Source organism: Rattus rattus, chromosome 4, assembly GCF_011064425.1.
Source record: "Rattus rattus isolate New Zealand chromosome 4, Rrattus_CSIRO_v1, whole genome shotgun sequence".
NCBI classification, from domain to species: Eukaryota; Metazoa; Chordata; class Mammalia; order Rodentia; family Muridae; genus Rattus; species Rattus rattus.
Window position 1 is genome coordinate 157241273 of NC_046157.1, and position 19645 is coordinate 157260917.

Sequence of the window (19645 nt, forward strand, 5' to 3'; positions counted from 1 at the left end):
TTGGTCATGGTGTCTGTTCATAGCAGTAACGCCCTGACTATCACAACTGTGCAGGGGACTTCATGTCACTGTGGCCACCTCATTGTTTCTTCTCTGATCTCTATACTTGTCTGGGAGGACCACCATGATACAGTCAGAGCCGGTTGACTATCTCTAACATTTCTCAAAAATCTATAAGACAAAAGTTACACATCAAGGTGTAAGCAGAATCCATGTAGCCTCCCTTTGGGGATAACACTATTTTTCATCCCATTGTTCTGGTAGAAATAAGAGCACATTCACCCAAACACAGAATATTGACATCAAAACCTAAAATCTAAGAGGTCTATGTGATTCTAGATAGATCTAGATAATGAATTTGGCTAAACACATTTCTTGAATGTTAAAAAAAATAAACAACAACAATAAAAACCCACAAACATCTTTTCATGGAGGTTGAGAACACTGAATATTCTTACAAAAGACCCGGGTTTGATTCTTGGCACCCTACACAGAGACACATAACGATTTGTAACTCTGTTTCTAAGGGTTCCAGTGCCCTCTCCTGGCCTCCTTGGACATCAAGCACACATATGGTATATATATACATATATGCAGATAAACATATATATATATATATATATATATATATATATATATATATATATATATATAAAAGAAAACCGAAAAATCTTCTTAAAAATATCTTTAATTTAGTGTATTTTCTACCTATAGAGTCTTTGATCTAGGGATAGCATCTCTTACTTTATGATACCTATACAAACTGAAATTACACCGGAAAAGGAAGGAAGATCCTGTCATTCATTACAGTTACTCTTATCTCATTAAACACATTGCTGTCGTCATTTTAATGGCGAACAAAGAGCAGGTCATGTCTAATAAATGCATTTCTGCAGAATAATTAAAAATTAATCATTTTAATAATCTTTGAAAGAAACTCATGAACATAAAATGTTTATGTATAAAACTAACCCTGCTTACTTCCCAACGATTTGTGATCTCTGAAGTGCATGTAAAGCGATGTCTTCACCGTGGTCATGAAATAATCCTCCAGTTTGAATCAGAGAAGGTAATCTGTATGCAAACTAGGAATGTAGAAATATTATCGCCGCTCATATCTTCCTTTCAAAGTTTCGTAAATGGGTATTTGTCTGATGCATGTACCTATGCCATGTGCGTGCCTGGGGCCTGTGAGGGGCAGAGGACGCTGATCCCTGGAACTAGAGTAACAGATGGTTGTGTGCCATCGCGTGGGTACTAGGTATAAACCTTGATCCCCGGTCCTCTACAAGAGCAGCAAGTGCTCCTAACTGCTAAGCTATCTCTCCAGCCCCTCATGTATCATCTTTTAACCACTAAAAGATGGTAATATTGTTGTTTTTCTTTCTCAGAATTATTTGTGACACCTAGACAAGAATATTGGAATTAGGTTCTCGGTTCGGAAGAGGAAGCCTGTGTTTCATTTCCAACAGCCTCTATGGTGATGATGTGGGGGTGGTGGGGTCTGTTTCATGGAGCTGTTGGATGTGGAAGTTTGTGAGCCCATACAGATTCACTTGGTAACAAGAGACACATTAAACTTACTTCATCTTAGGTAGGCAAGCCTCTAAGGCCAAGGCACCTGTGTGACCATCATACATTTCAGAACTCCATCTGCAGGCTAATCTCAAATTCTCTCTTCTAATTATGATTTTTAGAATCTTCTGTTGGAACGGTTTTAAAACAAAAGGAATTCTCCTGAACTGACTCAGATTCCTGTCTGCCCTGGAGGTCACATTCCTGTCTGCTCTGAATGTGTGTAACTGGACTTCTGCTGAGGAATGAAACTTGAGGCCATTGATGTCACCCACGAGGCGTCTCCAGAAATGCTCAGACCAGCCTTCCCAAGCACGAGGCTAGGGCCTGCTGACAAGTCTCTCAAACCCCACACCCCAAGCACAGGTCTCTGTTCTCCTAGGCAACCCTGACAGGCTGTACCTGTCTTCTAGAATGTCCTGCTCTCCTACTGAAGCCAATCCCTAATCCTGCAGTTACTCTGGTTTTAAGGATAGATGACACCCCACTGTGTTACTATTTCAGGGACATTTGCATTTAAATAGAAAACTGTGCCTTTATTACAAAGGAATTAAGCTTAAAACCCAGAATTCCAAGCATCCTACCAAGCTGATGTCTCCAAGAAACTTGGACAAAAGACTCTCCTGCCCCAGATAGTCCTGGACCATAGATTCCTGCTCAACAGCACAGGAACCAGGCAATCTCTCTCTCTCTCTCTCTCTCTCTCTCTCTCTCTCTCTCTCTGTGTGTGTGTGTGTGTGTGTGTGTGTGTGTGTGTGTGTGTGTGTGCACAATTGTTTGAGCTTGGTCACACATGTATCATAGTGCACATGTGGAAGTCAGGGGACAACCTCAGGCATCAGTCCTGACCATCATCTTTATTTGAGACAAGGTATCTTGTCTTTGAGACAAACTGGTTCACAAGCTCTGAGCATCCCCCTGCCTCACCTCCTTTCTCCCTGTAGGGGCAATGGGATTAAGACACTTGCTGTCATGCCCGTCTTTACATGGGTTTGGAGGATTTGAACTCACTTCCTCATGCTTGCATAGCAAGCACTTTACCCACTGAGCCATCTCCCCAGCTCTTAGCCACTTTTGTTTGCTTGAAACATGTCTTGGTTGCTAGTTTCAGGCCAGCCTGAGCTACATAGTAAGTTCCAAACCAGCCTAGGCTACACAATAAGAAATAACAGGATGTTTTAAAAAATAGTTCCTATGTATGGACCCTCATAATAATTTTTAATGTATACCATTTCCCACCATCACTGCCCACTGATAACTATGGATTTGCCATATTTTTAGAACTCATGCATCGGGTCTGTTCTGGGGAACAATCACAAACTTGTGGAGTTCATATTTCTAGATAAAATCGTCAGCACTTTTATTCCTTAACTGCAGAGCTGGCATGCAGTTATTTGACCAGAGCCTCAGAATAATGGGCAGAGCCTAAGCTGAGCAACTGCCTGGACATTTCTCTGGCCAGTGGCATACATTTGTAAAAACAAAGCCAGCAAATGCAGCACATGCTGGTGGTTTGGCTTCCAAATGCAAATAGCAACTTCCCTCCCACCATTAGCCTTTAAAAACTAGAATTCCAAGAAGGAAATTAAATGCAAGTATAGCCAATGAAAGGAAGTTGTGTCGGCCAGAAGCACCTTGGGTAGAATGGGCAGAATGAGTGGGAGCAGGAAGATGCCAAGTGTAACAGGGGCCATGGGTGCTGACTGTTAGTGGACTGTGTGTCATATGTGCCTTTTCAGTCATGAAGCATTTTCTTTTTATTATTATTGTGATTCTTCACTCTGAGAATTGTATACATGTACACAATGAAATGTGACTATATGCACATACCCCCACTTTCCCTCAAACTCCCCCATATCCTCCAACATGTTCCTACTTTCACATCTTCTCTTTCTTTTTTTTTTTTTTTAAAAAACAATCTACTGTCTAGTTAGTACTGTGTGGGTGTGGAGCCATGGGAAACCTATTAGTAATTGTACCCACAAGGAAGGACGATTATCTCTCCCCTGGCAGATATCACCTACCAATAGCTCCTCCATTCGGGGTGAGACCTGGGGAGCCCCTCCCCTGTAGGAGAAAATGCAGATATAACCTAATGGCTACTTGCACACTGCAATTTGAAATAAGAAGCATGACACACCATGCCCCAGAAGTCAGAACGAATGAATGAAAGGAAGTGAGTAGCTGGTACCTGGCCTTCTGATAAGTATGCACTCTGTCCCCTTCAATGTGCTCCTTCCACATAGAGACCCTGGTGGTATGAGTATTCACCACCCGGTCCAAAGTAGTGTGCTAACTATTCACAGTCAGATAGGCTTCCACTACATAAATGGTTGTTCACAGGCAATAAACAAATGCTGTTCCCTGAAACCCTGGAGTGGTTCATCTCCATGCCCTTTACCGACCCAGAGGCAGCGCTGTCTTGTCAGGGGATGCCCAGTAGCATAGATGGCACTCCTCCATTTATGCTAGAATTCTGGCACACTAGATCTTGGCAGGGTCTTATGCTGATAACAACAGCGGCTGGAGCATTCTACACCCATGTCATGTCCGGAAGACAGCATCTCACAGCTCTCCACACCATCCGCAGGCTCCTCCATTCTCCCTGCCTCATCTTCTGGTGATGTTCTCTAAGTCTTTGGGTGGGGTGGGAGGCATTGACAATGTGGGCTGGTTAGGGCTGAGCATCACCGTCTTTTGTTCTCTGCACCTTGGCCAGTTTTAAGTTCGGGCATTGGCTAAGTATAGCCAAGGTATTCCCACATACCAGATCTCCTTTACCTTCTATTAGGACTTGGGTGTTTTTAGCATCCGTACTGAGTTTTACCAGCCCAGCACTGTTTACATACCACAGCAATGTGCCCTGGCCACAGTCACCATCCTCATCACTGAAGGGGAAATTTAAGGCTACAGAGAATTAAGCAAGCTATTTCACTGAGTGCTGCAGCCTGACCTTGAACCTGGATCTCTACCCAGAGACCACTGACCTCTACTGATGTGAAAAGTCTCGAACTTTGTAACAATATGGAAGCCAGAAATCTCTTCCTAGGAGACAAATTCTTCCATGGGCTAGAACCTGAACTTTAGTCTTTCCCTTCCCCAGCATAAGATTCCTGGGGAAGGCTTGATTTGGGGCATCCACTATTCAAACTCCAATAGCTAGAAAGCGACGTGTGAGTTTCCCTCTCTAGAACACCTCTGATAGAGGCAGAGTGTTAACTTCCACCTAAACATTTGGGTGAACTCAGGGTGGGTGTCACAAACCCTTCCTGCAAGGACACAGCTGTGGAACTAGTGGTGTCTTGTGAGCATCCTGTGACTATAAATCATGCTAGATGTAACGGAGTGCATTTGATTAATTTGCAGATGGAATTATTCTGGTGGTAGAAAACGGAGGGATGGTGTCATAGTGATCTAAATATGGAAGCCCCAACTTCTCACATTGTCACTTCTTTTAGCAACTTGAAAAAGCCCTTCAGGCAACAGTAAGATTGGCTGCTGCTTCTCATTTTAGATAGCACCATTTCTCTGCCTTCCCCCTTTAACCATACATAGCACATAGGAGAGATCCTAACAGTGGAGCAAGCTCTGACTACAGTGGGAGAGAAATGGTACAAATTCAGAGGAAAGTGCCTAGACAAACCCCCAGAGTCCCTGGCTAAGCCCCACCCACTGCCTCCAGCAGCCTCCCCAGAAGTCTGCTTACTGTGACTTATTCCTTCATGATTGACATCTGATTCATCCCTTTAATGTTTTATTTTCTATGAATATTAATGTTCCTGCCATGCATGCTTAATCTACCTGTTTTTCATGACTGTGTCCAATCCCATGTTACTTCCCAGTGTTATGGATACAGGAAGTGAAGACAAAACCCAAGAAGTAAAAAAATGGAAGGATAAAAACAAAACCAAACTGTAGTGAGGGAACTCTGTAGGGAGAGACTGGTGGGAAGGCTAGGTGGCCAAAACACTTTCTGTGTAAGCATAAAGACCTGGCTTTGACCCCCTATACCCACATAAACAGCTTGGTGCATGCAATACTGGGGAGTTGGAAACAGGAGGATCATCGATGGAGCTTGCTGATCTTGCCAAATCAGCAAGCTCCAAGTTCAGTGTCCATAGATAGATAGATGATAGATAGATAGATAGATAGATAGATAGATAGATAGATAGATAGACAGATGCATACATACATAGAAAACAGATGATAGATAGATAGACAGACAGACAGATAGATGCATACATACATAGAAGACAAATGATAGATAGATAGATAGATAGATAGATAGATAGATACATAGATACATAGATACATAGATAGATACATAGATACATAGATACATAGATACATAGATTAAAATAAGGTGGAAAATAATCAAGGAAGACATCAACACTGACTTCTGGCCTGTGTACACACATACATATACATGCACACACATACACACACTTACAAGGAAATGATTAAGGGAAAGGAAACAATAAAAGCACTCCACAGATGTCAGGAACGTACTGCACTATGACATGATGCTCAGGCATGGAGAAAACAAAGCAAACTTCTCTGTTTTTGGAGATACACAGCTGAGTCCACATAGACACTTACTTAGAAGTGTACAAATGATGGTGTACAAACAGCTTCAGGGATTCATTTTGTCTGCTCCAGTTTTCCCATTTCCTGCCAAAATATCATGACTATTGCCACAAAATGCATAAATGGTCATTCTGATGTTCTATATTATTAATGACCTTTGAATTCCGCACAGATCTGGAATATTGCACATTTGCCAAGCCGTCTTCTGGTCCCCTGGAAGGCTGTCAGGCTAGAGTCCTTTGAGCTCTTCCCTGCAGTCAAGCCCTAAATGACATCCCAGTGCACATATCACATAACGGTCTCCGGCTGAGGTTGGAGACACAGCTCTGATTCCCTGCCCAGAGGCTGTGTGGAAACCAACAGCGGCCAGACACAGAGAGAGGATTGTGTTCATGGCAACAGCTCAAGAGGGCCTGGGGTAACCTTGCTGAGTTTATCCAACACCAAGCAGCTGGGAAATTCCAGGAGAACAGGCCCCTTTCCCTCTGGAGTCAGCTTCTCCATCCCTTATTGACTTGGAACCACCATTAAACTAGAAACTGTCCCCCGTTGTGACTTGGAAGGGAATCATGCCTGAAACACCAATCTTAGTAGCCTCCAGGTGCCCATTATGTAAAAGGACGTTAGCATGGAATGCTCCTGCTGCCAATAAGAAACAGACAAGCAGCAGGCTTAGGCCAGCCCCTCAGGATTGTTCTTGGAGTGCAAAGATAAAAGAAAACCGTATGATAGTCTTGACTGTCTGACAGAGGTTGGTGGTGTGTCCTGTCCCTTCCCCATGGAGGTGGTTATGGCAAATTCAACATCAAGGTGGTATTACTTTACCAACCTTTTCTATCTCTGTCTCATTGTCTATTCCATAAAAACAACCAACCTTAGACTTTTAGGCGAAGCATAACCTAGAGCTAGACCGAGCAGGATTCCCAGCTCTGACCTAGCCTAGACCATTATTCCACATGGCCCAGGGAGGCTGAACCATCTACCACAGTCAGAGACAAAGCATCTGGAGTCCCAAGTGTTGCTGAAGCCACGCAACTCAACAAAGGGCCTTCTTGCACTTCCTGTTGTCCCATAACCCAGCCCCGCTTAACACACAAAAAGAGTAAGCTCAGATTTCGTTTGGATGTAGAATTTCAAAATGTGTTTTCTAAAAGCAAAAATCACCTTATTGATCAACATCATTCACCCTTAGGGAGATATAAGAGAACTGAGCACGGCAGCACAGGCCTTCAATCCCTTCATTCAGGAGGCAGAGGCAGGTGGATCTCTGTGATTTAGAGACCAGACTGGCCTACAGAGGGAGTTCCAAACCAACCAGGATGACAGGGTGAAACCCTGTCTCAGAAGGAAAGAAGAAAGCAGGAAGTAAGGAAAGAAGAAAGGAAGGAGAAAGGGAGGGAGGGAGGAAGGCAGGGAGGGAGGGAAGGAGGGAAGAGGGAGGAAATGGTGATTTGAATGAGAATAGGCTTATTTATTTACTGCTTAGTCTTCAGTTGGTTGGTGAATTGTTTGGAAGGATCAGGAGGTAGGGTCTTGTTGGAATAGATATGACCTTATTGAAAAAGGTAGGTCACTGGAAGTGGGCTTTGAGGTTTCAAAAGTCTATGATAGGCCCAGTGTCTCCACTTCCTCTCTCTGTGTAAATAGATCAGGATGTAAAGTTCTCAGCTACTGATCCATCACCATGCATGCTGCCATGCTCCCCACCTTGATAATAATGGACTAAGCCTCTGAAACTGTAAGCCAGCCTCCAAAATGCTTTGTTTTATAAGAATTGCCTTGATCATGGTGTCTTTTCCCAGCAATAGAACATGAAGATGAAAGAAAGAAAGAAAGAAAGAAAGAAAGAAAGAAAGAAAGAAAGAAAGAAAGAAAGGAAGGAAGGAAGAAAGAAAGAAAGACAGACAGACCCACAGGGAAATGCCACCTCACACAGCACACAGTCAGATATCAAGAATCAAAATCTGAAGAGGATGTGGAAAGAAAGAACTCCCATACTGTACAGGTACGACTGTCAAGGGGTCTTGTCACTGTAGATAACAACATGGCTACTCTTTGAAAATGGAAACACAGAATTACCTATGATATACAATCATTCCTCTCTTCCGGACAGGGAAGCAGGCAGATATTCAACTTTTATAGCAACACCATTTACCAGAAGCAAAGGAGAAAATAAGACAATGCCCATCAGTGACAAACAAATGAAGTGAAGCACCCCTATCTGAAAACCCAGTTTCCAAAGAGTTCCAAAGTCCAAACCTTATCAGAGGACAGACACAGTCCTGGGGTTCATAAAGAGTTGGCAGTCAAAACATTTGGGGCTACTTAAAATATTGAATGAAATTGCCTTTAAGATATCTGAACTATGCTGGTTCACACCAGCATACCTTTAACTTGGGAGGCAGAGGCAGGTGATTCTCTATGTTCGAGGCCAGCCTGGTCCAGGGCTACACAAAGAAACCATGTCTTGAAAAAAACAAAACAAAACAGAAAATTTGGATAAGGTGTAAATGAAACATAAATGAATCTCTGATTTAGACTTAGGTCTCATTCCTTAAGATTCTAAAACTCCAGACCACTTTTAGCTGCAAGCGTTTTGGATAAGGGACACAGAACTTGTGACCCCCTATGACGGAATGTTAATATTATTCAGCCACATAAAGGAATAGAGTACTAAACCATTCTACAACAGGCATGGACTAGGAAGCACGCTGAGTGAAAAAAGCCACACCCCAGGGGTCCACTGGATAGGATTCCATTCAAACCCTCCAGAATGACAAAGCCATGGAGACAGGCAGAGGTTGCTGAAGTGGGGAAGGGAGGAATAGGGAGTGTCGATGGCCATAGGGCTTTACCTTGGCATGGTCAAAGTCATTGAAACTAGACAGAGGCAATGGAGGCTTGTCTTAATTAATGTGTTTTGTCCATGTGGTTCTTTTTTAACTTATGTTAAAGGATTTCATAATGCCTTTGCCAAGCCTTCTATTTAACATCACTTGCCTCAGACAAGGAGGCTCATGCCATTTTTCTTGCATCCTTCCTTGTCTCCGTTGAGCCAATCTCTCATCCTTTGCTTACACTTCACCCATCTCCACGTCCCTATGTCTGATTTCAATGTGCTGTGTTCTCTGTCCTTTAAAAGCCCTTCTTTCTTCCTAGGCTCCCATTCCTCATCGCCTCTCTCCTCAGCACCAAACTTATTAAAACAGTGAGCCACACAGGTTGCCAGCTCCCCACGCCCCTCTATGATCTGCTTCCTTCCTGTCCCTCTGCTAGTCTTCCCTGCAGCTTGACCCAGAGGCAGTTCTCCGTATGTCATCGGAGGAAAGCCCCAGTCTCCAGGTAGAACCCAAGAACTAAAGCTTGCCCCTTCTTCCTCATATCTAGAAAGACAGCACTAGTCAACAGGAAAGTGGTTTTAAATATTTTTGAAGCTCTTCATCATTTTAATCGGCTGCCTTTTGTCTTCTTTTTATCAGAGCTTTAGGGAGCATTCAATTGATTTCTTGACAGACAGCCCAGGAGTCCAAGGTGCTGCCCAAGGATGGCTGTAGAACAGGGGAGACCTAGGGGAGAACAGGGATGAAGCAAGCACCTAGGCAGCTTTCACAACTGACCTGAAGCCGTGCCCAAGGAGCCAAGCAAAGAAAATCATAGAACAGCCACAATGAAGACAACAAAGGCTCTCAAGGTCAAACAACGAAGAAGAAGAAAAAACACTTATTTTTCATTCAATATTTTAAATAGCACTGAATGTTTTGACTGCTACCTCTCCATGAATCCGGGTGTAGGGTTTCCCACTTGCATGTCGCATGTCCACCCTCGGCTAAGGTTTAGACTTTCGAGTCCTTTGGAGGTTGGATTTTGCCATATTGGCAAAACAAAAGTTGAGGTGTTTACTAATCAAAAACAAAATATTAAAGGTGCAGAAAATAAAGGAGGAGGAAGAATAGGAGCTGAAGGAGAAGGAAAGAGAGAAAAAAGAAGAGAAGGAAGAAAAGGAGTCGTTTTTCCATATTGACCTTGGTACTAAAGCTACGAAATACAACGAGAAAGATCACCCATCATTCACAACAATGGAAACGATGTCACAGTTTTCTCAGGGCCTTCACCATCATTTAGGAAGTCCAGAGGAAATGTCAGGTCTACTTAGAATGTTCTCCTTAAAGGGACAAAGGTTATGAGGTTAGAATCTCTCAGCCCTCGAGCATAAATCTAAACATTCTGCTAGAACCAAATGTAAACGAGGAACACTCCTTTACCTTGGTGACCAAAGGTCATCTCAAGCAAACCTCCTGACACCCCCCCACCCCCACCCCCCACCCCGTCCTTAGAAGAATGACAAAAGACCAGCTGTATTTACCCAAAGCCTGCCTATGTGCAGACATTTTTTGTTGTTGTTGTTCTCAAATGAGCAAAGTCAGTCTGTCACTTTTAGGACAATAACCAAGAGTTTTTGTTGTCAGAGAGAAAAATCCAGGCTTTCAAGGACAAATTAGAGAGTTGCAAAAAGTTGTTATCTTCTACTAATACCTTGGCAGATTCCCAAAACTTAAAGTCTTTTCTGATGAGACTGTGGTGCTATTAGCCACAGCTGTGATTTTCTTGATGCACTATCGTGGAGTGTATCAACATTTGGAAGCTCAGTTCTAACTCAGCAAGGCGATATTTTCCATATGATTGATGGGAGATACCTCAGGCCCCATTCATGAGCAAAATAGTTGTACACAGACCAGCAGATTGTCATGTAACAAAAGTTTATTGATAGAGTCTCAGATCCCATCCACATTCAATTAACCTTTAAGAATTCGCCACTTGTCAAGTTCTGTAGACTTTTCAAGAATATCCACTATTATTGAAATGGCTATTAAAACTTTTGTCCCTTCTCCAACTGAACGCCCACGTGAGGCTGATTTTCTTCCCAGACCGAAACCAAAACACCACATGGTGACAGATTGCATGGAAAAGCAATCTGTAAATCTGCAAAACTCCAGCTGCTTTCTTTAAAGCCAGACCTTGAAGAATTTTGTAAAAGAAAAAAAAGAAAAAGTAAAAAAAAAAAAAAAAGACACTCTACACTCTCTCACTACATATTTTATTGTTGTTTTGAGAAATACAGATTTTTTTTCATTTAGAAGGCATTGTTTATGTGAATGCATGAGGAGTTTATCAATTCAATGGATCGATAGTGTTTTTTCTTCCATCTATTTCTGCAGTAGGTACCAAGAGCTTTCAAAAGCTGCTTCATTAAGAATGTAATACATGCCCAAGACCAAGATAAGTAAATAAAAGCCAGGTGACACCAGACCTTTTTGTAAAGAAAACTACTCCACTGACTTGGCATCCAGAGGACATTTTTAGGAGAGTCCGTAAGTCTGCTGGCAAAAGTGGGTCAAGTGCCAAGAAGAGACCTGGAAGGCCTATGAGGCTACCAACTTTGCTGAGCAGGGCCAGTAGCTCTGCCCCCACTGCAGTCATACACGCAATCATTTTCTCTTGTTCTGTCTGGTTTTGTCTTGTTTAGTTCTATTTTGCTTTGAGATGGGATCTTGCTATTTAGCTCAAACTGGTCTCCAACGGACCATCATCCTGTCTCTTCCTCTCAAGTGTTAAAATTATGGGCACACCGACATCCCACCTGCTCCAATTTCACCACGGCATTTTGGCCACACAGGCTGCATATACCGCTGTGATCCATAAGATGGTGTCATCGACTGATATTAAAGTTGTCTTCCAGGTCAACCAGATGGCTCAGTAGATAAAGGCACTTGTCACTAAGACTGGTGACTTGAGTTTAATAGTTCCTGAGAGCCCCATGGTAAAAGGAAACCAACTTCTAGAAGTTGTCCTCTGACCTTCATAAGTATGTCATAGCATAGACTTACACACACACACACACACACACACACACACACACACACACACGCACATACTACACACCCGAGATCCAGTATTCAGAAAGCAGAGGCAGGATGATTGTTCTAAAGTTCAAGGCCAGCCTGGTCTATACAGTAAGTTCAGGACAGTCAGGGCTACACCATGCTTTCCTACCTTAGGAAAAAAATCAATCGATCAGTCAGTCAGTCAATCAATCAAGCTGTCTCTGTTTACATAAGCCACTATCCTCTAACAATACATTCCACAGATAACATCCCCACTCTTTAATAGTGTATGACGGTCAGTGCTAGCAAAACAGCCTTCAACAATGCTTTCCATATGGACACATTAGAAGCCTGCTGGTGGCCCTGTCCCATTTCAAATTAGCTCAGCTGTTGTATCTCCTGACAGCTGTGTCCGCAGACATAAGTAAATGGCCACTGGGGAGTCACTAACACTCCACAGCTTGGGAAGAGGTTTGAAGTGTAAGGTAAGGTCACAGAGAAAATGGGGTGATCTGCTAACAGACTAAATGCTCAGGTCATACTGGCTGAGGGTCTGGAAGTTGGGGGAGGGTAATCAAACCCTCTAAGGGATCGACTAATTAACCTCAGCTCTGGGATCAAGAGCCAAGGACGATTCTCAGGTCCCTAAGCAAGGGCCCCATGCCCTCCTGTGGATGCTGTCCAGGTGCACAGATGCTTGGCCACCTCTTTCCAGCAGGACTGGCAGTTCCTGGACTTATGAACTGAAAACTCAGCACTTCGGAGAGGCAGAAACAAGGGAATCACTCCAGCCAGCCTTCCTGGGATGGGTTTTCGTCTCTCAGGCAAAAGAATCTAGGCAGACCTTTAGTGTTGTGTTTATTTTATTGCTCTTGTTGTTGAATTATGGGCTGGGGAGAGGGTAAAGTACTCAGTATACAATCATGAGATCCAAGTTTCAATCTGAGTGCAGCATCCCATAATTTCAACATAGAGAAGGCAGACATGGGAAGTCCCTGTGGCCTGCCAGCAAGGCAGTGACCAGCCTAGCCATCAGGGAGCTCCAGGTTCTAAAGCACTCATCAAGAAGCCCTGGTCTAAAAACGTAAGACAAAGAATGACTGAGCAAAACACCTGATGTCAACCTCTGCCTCCACATGCTCGTCTGTGGACGAGCCCTCACATGTGCATCTATGTGCACATGCAAACACATGCATGCACACACACGCACACACACGCAAAGGTATAATTTATTGTGGTGTGGTTTAAAAAGGGGGCACGACCTGGTCCCGCAAGTTCCCATTCCAAATGGATCGGCGCCCTCTAGCTGTTTCCCTGTTACCACTTCCCCTTGGCGGGTTGTTACCACACCTGAGACTCACATCGAGTTCCTCTGGCCGTGCTAGCATGGCCGCATGCCACGCTTGGTTTATAACCAAAGATATAAACCGCCCACCTAGATAAGATATAGTTTGCTCATGTAGATTCACAAAATCTTGTACACATCCATCCCTTAAGAATAATCACAACAACCTGTAAATGCACAGAGAGAAATCTTAACATCAGCCCCATATTCTCTCAGCTGCTCCCTCCTCTTGTTCCGTTCTCTTCCTCTCTAAAACTTTTCTCCCACCCATCCTTCCTTCTTGTCCAACGGCAGGCCTCGTTCTATCCTGTGCTTGCATACTGACAGCAACTTACAGGAATTGAATCAGCAAACTCTAGTTATCCCCCTGACACAATTCTGAAAAGAACGTTTGTTCTTTTTGTAAAGCCTTCCTTGTGTCACAATACACAGAGCATTAACTATTATTTTCTCTGGACTTTGTCCAGAGAGCCAAGTCCCTGGTATAATATATGCTGGAGAAAATGGTGGAAGAAGTCAGCTGACACCCTTCTGCCTCTCTGAGAAGCTATGACAGCATGCCCTCAAGATCCCGTTTTTCCCCCTTTGCCTCACCTCAGACCCAACTCCAGATCCCCTGAGTCAGACCATGTAGTTGGATAAGGTCCTCCTTACAGAATTTGTGTGTACATGAATGCTTGAGAAATGTCATGCCTAACTATGTAAGGGAATACCAAGTGACCAAGTGACAGAAACATGTGTTTCCATCTGAGACCTGGATTTCCTTATAAACAGTAATCAACACTTGACAACACTGCACATGTAGAAGAGACTGCTGTCACCTGTGTGTCCTGAGAGATGTGTGAGGCTAGGCACATGGGAGTGAAGGCAGAAAGAACAGACAGTGTATCTCAAAACGGGGGACTAAAAGTCCAGGAATTTCTCTTCACCCTTCTCTGTCATGAATTAGCTCTTAGACCTTGGGCAAATGACTTCAATCTCTCTTGCTTGGCTTCCTTGGCATTTACAATAAAATAAGTGGAGAGGCCTCAAAAAAAAAAAATCCCACCTCCATTCTAAATTCTGTGACCCTCAAAATGTCAACCAATAAGATAATCTTCACCCTGATGTGTTTGGAATGTTTCCAGCACTTTACAGTGTCTCTGCAATTCTTAGCCCCTGGAGAGGGACACATTTCAATCTTACAGAAGTCACTGGTGCCACTTAGAAAGCACACTGAGACGTCTGTCCTTTGAGGTGTAATTTAGAATCATCTCTTGAAATAATTTACAATACATGATTCAAGTATGTCGCCATATTTTGACACAGGGAGAGACGCTGTCTTCTCTCTAGGACATGAAAGGCCGAGATGGCCTTTTAATTACACCAGCACCAAGAGTGGTAATTCTCGCTGGAGCTGAAGGAATTTTAGACAAGCTTAGCATTGTCCATTAAAAGGAAGCATGACAGCTGGGCCGCACTTATTTTGATGATCTCCGCAGTTAAAGCGTTTCTAATACTTACATTTTATTATTTACAAAAATGTTTCCCCTCGGAGGTCCACGAGGAAGTATCTGCAAGTGAAATCTGAGACCTCACTTCTTTCCGTTAGCTAATAATAAACTATCAACACCTTCGCTTTAGGTGCAAAGTATATACACTGTGACTCAAAAGGTGTTTATTGTATTATATTATATTTTCTTATTTTATGTGTGTGTCTGTGTATACATGCATACATGCGTGTACATGTATATGTAGGCCAGAGATTAATGACTGGGGTCTTCTTCAAACATTCACCATCTTGTTTTTTGAGATAGGGTCTCTTACTGAACTGGGAGCTCACCAATTCAATGAAACTGACTAGTCAGCAGGCCCAGAAATAATCAATCAATCTCTCTCTCTCTCTCTCTCTCTCTCTCTCTCTCTCTCTCTCTCTCTCTCTGCAGCACTACAGCAGCTCTGGGTTTAAAGATAAAAATTAACATACCCAGTTTCTTTTGTGGGTACTGGGATTTGAACTCAAGTCCTCAATACTTGCCCATCAATCACCTTACTCTCTGAGCCATTTCCTTGGTCTAGATTGGAAGCACTTAGTGACCCCTGTTACTAAATTACTCTATAGAAAAAAATTAGACCTGTCCTCCCCCTTTATGAGAACACTGTCTTACAATAAGAACAAGTCTTAACAGAAAAACACACATGGTATGCACTCATTGATAAGTGGCTATTAGCCCAAATGCTTGAATTACCCTAGATGCACAGAACACATGAAACTCAAGAAGGATGACCAAAATGCGGATGCTTCACTCCTTCTTTAAAGGGGAGCAAGAATACTCTTGGCAGGAAATAGGGAAGCAAAGTTTAGAACAGAGGCAGAAGGAACACCCATTCAGAGCCTGCCCCACATGTGGCCCATACATATCCAGCCACCAAACTAGATAAGATGGATGAAGCAAAGAAGTGCAGGCCGACAGGAACCGGATGTAGATCTCTCCTGAGAGACACAGCCAGAATACAGCAAATACATAGGTGAATGCCAGCAGCAAACCACTGAACTGAGAACGGGACCCCTGTTGAAGGAATCAGAGAAAGGACTGGAAGAGCTTGAAGGGGCTCTTGAACAACAATGCCAACCAACCAGAGCTTCCAGGGACTAAGCCACTACCCAAAGACTATACATGGACTGACCCTGAGCTCCTAGTAAGAGCACCAGTGGAAGGGGAAGCCCTTGGTCCTGCCAAGACTGAACACCTGGTGAACGTGATTGTTGGGGGGAGGGTGGTAATGGGGGTAGGATGGGGAGGGGAAGCCCATACAGAAGGGGAGGGGGAGGGGTTAGGGTGATGTTGGCCGGGAAACCGGGAAGGGGAATAACAATAGAAATTTAAATAAGAAATACTCAAGTTAATAAAGTTAAAAAAAAGACTAGAGGAAAAAAAGAACAAGTCTTTAATTTTTTTTCTTTAATATGCCACCTACTAACTGGTTCATCAGACACACATCACCATTATTTCACTTAGCATCCTCTCTGGCTGTGTCTTCCTCCCTCTTCAAGGAGAAATTTCTCCAGAGTTCTGGCCGAGCCTTGGGGACCTGACCCCATCACACACTAAACTGATAGAGTAAAGGTCCCTCTGCAGTCTGGTGATTGGCAGCCCGCTAGCCTTCAGCGCTAAAAGCAAACTACTCCCTTGACTCATTGTGAGTCTCCTCATCTTCCCTACCCCACCGCTCTCTTGAAACCCTGCCAGGTCAGAGTACCCTTTTCCTCAAGGTCTCGCCAGGGCCTCTGCCTTACACTAATAATCTACAAGAGTCAGCTCTTTAGGTCACTGATGGTAAGTGATTCTGACATCTATGACTGCCCTCCTGTGCACATGCCACTGCCACCTACCGAGAGCCTCACCCATGGTGATGGCTTCATACTAACTGGAGAACAGCAGCAAAGAGTTCACGGGTCCAGCTATTCTGGCCTGTTTCTTTCTGGGTAAAGAAAGGGCTCTGATGCTTACAATTGTCACTGGTGCCTAAAACTTTCTGGGCCTGGCTAACTGTGAATCTTCAACCAGGAAGTATTTTCTTCTGAGGCTTTCTTTTCAAAACTGACCACTTGCTTGCCAGGGACCTCTATGTGTTAAATTTAGAAGTGATTTTTACACGTCTACTTGAAGAACTGGTTCCTTATCGCATTTCTGCTCTTAGCTTTCTTTCCCCTGTTTGGTTCACACTCCTGTAGCAGCTCCAACATGTGAAGGGTTATGCTACTTATTATATTGGATGGAATATGATTCAGAATCAAGTGTTAATGTGAGGGAACCCATCATCACAGACTATGGGGATGCCCTCCCTCATTTCCTGGTGATCTCAGATCTATCACAGATGTTTCTCTGGGCTCTCATAGAACACTTGGAAAGTTCTCCAAGTATGCTGTACTTCATGGGTAACTCTTGCCCCCAAGGTCTTCTGGCTCCTTCTAGACATCTAGGCCATGTCTTTCCAGACCTGATCTGTGTCTCCCAGAACCAAAGAAGCCTAGGTAGACACTCAAGAACTCAGGCACAAGGTGAATGCAGATCATGACAGACATACAAAAGCATAAACAAATCAAAAGCCCAGATTTGAAGATAAGGGAAATACCATCAGAATGGAAAGAAACTCCTTAGGGATACTTCCAGAAACAAAGAAATTTGACCTGAACCTTAACTCCCAGACTCTTTGCCTTAGGAGTCAGTCAGCCCACTGTCTTTAGGCTTTGAGGCTGGGATACCAGAGCCACTACTGAGAGAGAACGCAACTGGAATTTTTCTGTGAGGCCATCTCTTAGTTTATCTAGGGAAATTGGGAGGACAGGATCCAGAGGGCAGGCAAGCAGGTTAATTTTCCAAGGGAAATCGCCATAAGCAAGAACAAAATCACAGAGATCTGAAGTCAGAGCGTGCGAAGGTTGGGGTGGGGCCTGGAAACTTAAAATATGCTGTTTGTGAGTTCCCATCATTACTATGCAAAAGAGTACAGACATGAACAAGCCCAGGACCTAGAATACCCTGAAAGCTCTAACAAGAAACACCAGCTTCTGTGGAAGGAAAAGAATGCTGACATAAGGCACTCAGGGCGCTAAGAGGGCAGTGCCTCCCACCTGTGCCCTGTGGGACAGAAAATAGGACATCAAATGGTAGGTAGAGCTGTTGGTTCAAGCCAATGATTCAAGAATATAATTCTGGTAAACTGAAGCCACGTAGAAGAAGTCAGTCCAACATTGTATCAGATAGGACTCGAGAGCACAAACCTACAACTAATTCCTGAGTGGGGAGGGAAGTACCACAAGCTCAGGCCTTCAATGTTGCAGCTGGAGACCAAACTAAGACACAGTTTCACCAGACACAAGAACAATTCCAGCTGAGCTCTCTCTCAGGATGTGACTCTGGTGTCCTGGCCTCAAAGTCAAAGGACATTGGATTGACTCCTAAGGCAAAGAGCTAGGGAAGCTTCTAGGTATTTGTCTGAAAGCAGAGTCCTGTTCACTCTTCCTAGTGATAGAGACAAAGCCTACATGTGGGAAACAAAAGGACAGCCACTCTTGCATCCAAACACTTCCCTGTCTTGAGTTCATTATTCCAAGGATATAATTCCATGTGGAAATTAACAGTACAATCCTTGAGAACGTGTTGCACATTCACCATGGGAAATCAGCAAGAGAAATACACTTGCCTCCTGTTACTCCAGTCCTCCTCCTCCTCTCACTAGAAGGGGTGACAGCTTTGGTTCTGGTTTACCCTCATATCTGTTTCCTAAGATTTGCCAGAAATTTCCATTCCCACCTTCACCTGAGTTCCTTACCACATTCCAACTCTTCCAGAAAACATCTTACAAGAGAGTGGTGTATTTTAGCAATTGCAATATCATGTCTGAAACAGTAAACTCATATATTTTTCATGTGACAAGCAATATTTGGAAGCCTGTTCCTTTTGTCAGTTCCCTACACTCATCAAAGCTCACACCTCTATTATGAAATAGGCTAACACCATCCAAGAAGATTTAGCTTCTCCTCTCTTAAAAATCAGTCCAAATCAAGTAAGAGTCTTGTGGTGTTTGGGGAGCCCATGTTTGCTTATTATACTGGTAGAAGTGTGGGTATAAATAAAGAGAAAAATAACCAAGACTATGCTAGAGCAGAAGTAGGGAGTGGTGGGAGAAATGGGTGCCCTGGAGGAAACAGGCACCCAGATTAATAACATTGGTACCCTTGCTGGGCTCTTCAGATGAAGCCTAGGGCCTATCTGCCAAGAAGGTTTGGAGGGAGCCCTAGATTCAGGAACAATGGTCCCAGTGACTGCCATGGATGGACTCCTGTCAATAACTGGACAGAATGTGGCAGAAGAGAAAACTACCTGCAGGCCCATGCCTCATACCCAAGAAACCTAATGTCATATGACCACAGATACCAAAGAAAATGGGCAACAGGACGCAAGTCCTCCATAGAGTCTATCATGCCAGCTCCTCAAAGGATGAAATCTACTGGGTGTGCCTTTTGTCCACACCTTCTCTTGTCGTTTTCTCATTCCTGTAACTAGCCTGAGGAGGGAATTGGCCCAGTTTCAAAACTTGAAAAGAAGTCACTGTGGGGACCTTTGCTTTCTTCCATTTCTCTTGACTCTTCTAGCAAAGAAATCTCTCCTTCATACTAATGTAAGAAGATTTTTCCATGCATAGAACTTCTTATTCCAGTGACTTTAAAAATCATATGGAAACCCACAACTACATATTATATATATACAAA

At 43.5% G+C, this 19645-nt stretch overlaps 1 protein-coding gene across 1 annotated transcript in view; it reads right to left on the reverse strand.

The window, feature by feature from the left end:
- The window catches only part of Dner (delta/notch like EGF repeat containing), a 279772-nt gene that overhangs the window by 119195 nt on the left and 140932 nt on the right, over positions 1-19645 (reverse strand). The gene's annotated exons all lie outside the window — the stretch shown is intronic.